Source organism: Sceloporus undulatus, chromosome 1, assembly GCF_019175285.1.
Source record: "Sceloporus undulatus isolate JIND9_A2432 ecotype Alabama chromosome 1, SceUnd_v1.1, whole genome shotgun sequence".
In the NCBI taxonomy this organism is placed as follows: domain Eukaryota; kingdom Metazoa; phylum Chordata; class Lepidosauria; order Squamata; family Phrynosomatidae; genus Sceloporus; species Sceloporus undulatus.
The window spans coordinates 26,032,092-26,037,702 of record NC_056522.1 but is presented as its reverse complement, the minus strand read 5'-3'; positions in this window follow the sequence as shown (position 1 = coordinate 26,037,702).

Here is a 5,611-nt window from a genome sequence, read left to right as displayed (position 1 = left end):
GAAGGATGACAGTTATGGAGGGAGGAGCCTCTATCTTCAGGCTAGCCCTGGTGGAGCTGGGCCAGCCTATTCACTCCCTCCCAGGCCGAAGGATGACAGTTATGGAGGGAGGAGCCTCTATCTTCAGGCTAGCCCTGGTGGAGCTGGGCCAGCCTATTCACTCCCTCCCAGGCCGAAGGATGACAGTTATGGAGGGAGGAGCCTCTATCTTCAGGCTAACCCTGGTGGAGCTGGGCCAGCCTAGTCACTCCCTCCCAGGCCGATGGATGACAGTTTTGGAGGGAGGAGCCTCTATCTTTAGGCTAGCCCCGAATTAAGCTCTCACCTTTCATTAGGGGATGATACCATTTTCGATAAGAGTTAAAGTACAGTACTTACACTGACTCGTGGATAAGTCTATCCAGGTTTTTTAATTATAATATTGAATATTTTCAAGCTGTGGATAAAGAATCCATGGAAACAGAGCTCCAACTTCATACATAAACTTCAGTAAAATAACTAATATTTTTATTATTTATTAAAATATTTACAACCTTCCCTATAGCAAGAGATTTCAGGGCAGTTTACAATAACATTAAAATAACTAAGAACAGGTTAATACATAACAGGTCATATAGGATTCGGATTTGATAAGGAACTGCCTAACAGGCCAATTTTAATTACCAGATCATCTGTACCCATTTCAGATGGTACAAACCCACCTCTCTTATGTGGGAGTTACATTTCCTCATTACTGTGTTGTGCCATGTTTAATTATTATTTTTGGTAGTGTTTTAGTATTCATAGTAAGGGGTGCAACCATTATTAAAACAAGCAGATACAGGTTGGGTCTCACTTATCTGAAATGATTGGGGCCAGAGATGTTTTGGATTTTGAATCCCCCCCCCCCAGATTTTGGAATATCTGTACATACATAATGAGATATCTTGTAGATAGGATCTATATGTGCCATGAAATTCACTTATGTTTCATACATATCTTATACACATGTAAATTTATACATAATATTTTTAAGAATTTTGTGCATGAAACAAAGGTAGCATAGACTGAACCATCAGAAAGTAAATTTCTCACTGTCTTAGCCACTGAGGTGGATAAGCACTAACAAGCAAGGCTGTGACAAGGATGTGCGGCAGAGGTCATGCCTCTCATTGTCGCAATCTCTCCCTTTGGTGTAAGGATTGGAAGCATCCTCCTTGCACCCTCATTGGAAGCTGAATGGACCTCCTTTGCATGATCATGGTTCTGGTTTTTAAGGTGGGCTGGAGTGGCATTTATGTAGGCTTACAGTAAGACTATGTAGTCTTACTGAATGTAGAGCAGTTACAGATCTATAACTTTAGGTTGTGTGTATGTGTATGTGCCTATGAATTTCATAGGATGTTCTTATGCAAGGAAGTGTCAGAGGTGGTTTTGCAACTTTCCTCTTATTGAAACATAATGGAAGAAAAAGTGCAATGATTAATGTGTTGAATTTACATAATCAGAATGCAAATTAATAATATAAATAATTATAACAATTTGCATAGTATGCCAATTAGATGGCCAGATATAAGGGACTAGAATATGGCAACTCTCCATTGATGGGTTATACCAAAGCTTGAAAGAGTGACAGTTTTTGACTACAGTCGGCCCTTCTTATACACGGATTTTTTATACACAGATTCAAGCATACACGGTTTGAAAATGTTCCAAAAAAGTATAAATTTACCTTGATTTCCCATTTTTTATAAGGGACACCATTTTGCTATGTCATTATATTTAATGGGACTTGAGCATACACGGATTTTGTTATACACGGGGGATCTTGGAACCAAACCCCAGCGTATAACAAGGGTCCACTGTACCAGGATCCCCAACAGCTGAGCCTGCAGCAGCTTTAGAGGTGATCTGGATCAGGGAAATAACATAGAAAAATGGTTAAACTAAAGCTTGAAAATGTTCCTTTCTTTCACAACAACTCCCACAGTTTTCCTTTCCCTATGTTATTTTCTTTGCCTAATTCACTCTCTTTCACTGAAAGCTGCTGTTAGCTTCATGGTATGTAGTGAAAGGAAATTCTCCCTTCTTGTAATCAACAGCAGCTTCATGAGTGACTTAGATCAGGGAACTAACATGGTGAAGAAACAGCATGAAGAGAGATGGATAAACTGGAACTTGTAAAAGCATGGCTGACTGCAATTCTGAGACGTAATCCCAGAAAGTAACTTTCCCCCAAGCTCCACTTGCTCAACACCACATTTCCAAGCCAATTCCCTCTTCCTTGTTGCACGAAGTGCATGACAGATGTATCCCAGGGAAGGGTTGCATGCATTTCTTAGTACTGGTATTTGCACATTCAGACTCTAGGTTCTTGGGTCTCTTTGAAATACTGTGAGCTTTGTTAAAATTCTGCTGCATTGCTAACATGTCACTAGCACCTACTACCCCCATTGCCAAGTAGCTATCCAGCAGCTTTGCCAACTCCCTCGACTACACACATATCAACACTTGATACTAACACCACAGAAGTGCTGATGAGTTCAGCCAGCAGTGACTTGCTGAATTTTGATGCTTGTTCTCAAGTTAATGAAATTCAACTACACTTCTGGAAACAAAGTGGATTTGAGATTACTATATATACTCATATATAGGTCAACCTCATGTATTAGTTTAGGGCAAGTTTTGGAGCCTAATTATGGATTCTGATAGGATCCATGGATAAGACAAGGGTAAAACTTAGGGGTATGTAACAAAGGATGGAAAGGATGAAGTAAAGGAAAACAATGCCGAAGAACTTAACAAAATTTCAGCAGGCATAAGTGTTTGCACTCACCGTAAAGGCTGGATGGGTGCGGAGGGAATTGTGATAACTGATGTCTGTGCAATATGGGGGGAGACGACCAGGCATGGGCAGGCCTGAGAAAATGTGAATATGTCAAAAATGATGCAAAGGCAAGAGTTAACAGTGTTAACTCTTGTCTTTGCATCATTTTTGACATATTCACATTTTCTCAGGCCTGCCCATGCCTGGTCTGCTGCCCTCACATATTGCACAGCTATCATTTAGTGTTAACTCTTATTTTAAAAAGTAATCATCTCTTTCTCTCAGTAGAGTGGTGAAAGGCAAGAGCTTAGTCCAGTGATTCCCAAACTTTGGTCCTCCAGGTGTTTTCAACTTCAACACTTTAGATTGTATGCCTTTGGCAGATTTTAGTTTTTTGACAGCCTTAGGAGTGCATGTAAGACATTGGTCTGAATCCTGTTTTTACTCTCAAACCAAGTATAGCCTTTGAATCAATGGGATTTAACCTGTGCATTGCTGCATCATTCACCAGTTGATTCAGTGGGTCTCCTCTAGTTGCAATTAACCTAATAATTCAGACCAGTACATTCGGCTTTTAAAATCCTGTGGCTAGGGTTGCCAGATCTGAGGGCCTGTCCCTAAATCTTTGATTTTCATGGGTCATCTCCAGTCAGAAAATGAGGGTGCGAATTCTTCATCTTTGCTGTATTCACCTCCAAGCAATGGGAATGAACTGTGTGCAGATCTTCACTTCAGCCAGTATATCAGCAGCTTGCTGCAATTAGCAAGGCTTAATTAATTAGTTGCCACAACTTGTAAAGCCTTTCCAGGGGAGGTACAGGTTGAATATCCCTTATCTAAAATGCTTGGGACCAGAAGTATTTTGCATTTTTTTTAAACTGGCATTTAGAACCAGAATTTGGTATTTTTGGAATACCTGGAACCCAAGTCTAAACACAAAATTCATTTATGTTTAATACACACCTTATACACATAGCCTGAAGGTAATTTTATACAATATTTTAAATATTTTAAATAATTTTGCACATAAATCATCACAAAGCAAAGCAACCCCCCCCCCCCGCGAAAAAACTTGCCAAGGAAAATCTTTAGGGTCGCCAAAAGTTGGAAAGGAGCTGAAGGCATACAACAACAACAACAGCAGAGGAGGAAGAAAGAGAGAAGAAAAGTGAAGGAGAAAGAGAAAGAAGAAAAGGAGGAGAAAGAAGAAGAATAGGAAAAAGAAGAAAAAAATAAGAGGAGGAGGAGGAGGAAGAGGGGAAGAAGAAGAGGGGAAGGAAGAAGAAGAGGAGGAGGAGAAGAAAGAAACAGAGGAAGAGGGGAGAAAAAGGAGAAGAGGAGAAGGTGAAGGAGGCCCCCAACCCCCCGCCCCGCCCCGCCCTGCCCTGCCCTGCCACCGGAGAGAGGCCCATAGGCCTCCCTCTTTGCTCTGTGGCTGCTGCCGTGCCAAAGGCGCAGAAGCAGCCACAGAGGCCCCCAAAGCAGAAGGCCTCTCGCCACCGACCACCTCACCTTGCCGCCTTTTGTGCACCCGGCGTGTGTGCGTGCTCTACTGGAGGAGGAAAGGTTCAAGCTCCTCCTCTTCTTGAGGCTGGCCAATTGGGGGCAGGCAGACTGCAGGCCTGTCCCCTGCCAGCGAGAGGGAGCCTGGAGCCCTGGCCACCCAGGACAATCAAGGAAGCGAGACAGAACCATGCCGCTTCCTTAAAAACCGTCAATGTCCCTCCTTTTCCCGGGATATGGCAACCCTAGGTTCAAGGGCTCATCCTCTGTTCCGCTCTGCTCTGCTCTACTCTGCATTCATCCTCTGGCTAGAAGCAAATACATAGATTAAATTGCTGGAATCCTGTATCACCATCCACATTTTGTAACTTTATGTTTACTTTAGTCCAAAACACACTGCAGAAAGAATCTAGTTTGAGACTGCTTTAACTGCTCTGGCTCAGTGCTAGGGAATTCTGGGAGCTGTAGTTTTGTGAGACATTTAGCCTGCTCTGTCAGAGAACTCTGGTGCAACAATAAACTACAATTCACAGGATTCCCTAGCACTGAGCCAAGACAGTTAAAGCAGTGTCAAATCGGATTATTTCTGCAGTGTGTTTTGGACCTTGACTACACAGCAGAGATGCTAAGAAAGCTCATTAGTGAATTGCAAAGATGCGTAAAAGGACACTAGGAAGAGTGCCAGATGAGCATTGAGATCAATGCGATGCTTATCAGGACCAATGCAATGCTCATCCCATTGTGCTTCGGTCCTGCTGCACAATGGTCACTTTGCTGGCTTTGCTATGTAGTAATGTTACAACAGTCCTCTACTGTATATGGAAGTTACAGAACTGCCCACATATGGAGATGTGTGGTGTAATATCTCTTTAAAGCAAAGCAGTTTTGTATCCAGCTTTAAAATATTTAGTTGGCTGAGGCTCCTGTGTTTGTTAGATCTTGTTCAGAATGTTTGGCTGGAGTTTGTGAAGGAATAAAACTTCATGTCTTTGTGTCTTATCAACTTGTGAATTTGCAAACTGCAACACTAAGTGTATGGTGATATTTTTATTTCACAGCCAGATCTAAAAAGTTTATGTGCAGATTATCTTTAAAAAAAAATTAACCACACTACAAAATTATGGCCTTTTTGCCAGTCCTTTATTCTCCCTAAATAGACCTCACATTCCCGGAAAATCTACTTAAAAGTTTTCTATATTTTGAATTTTGGCAAATTCTTATTTACTTAACAGAGATTATAAAGAAAGAATGAAACATCATGTGGAGAAGGAAGCAACTGAAGATAAAAATAAGCCGAATGTT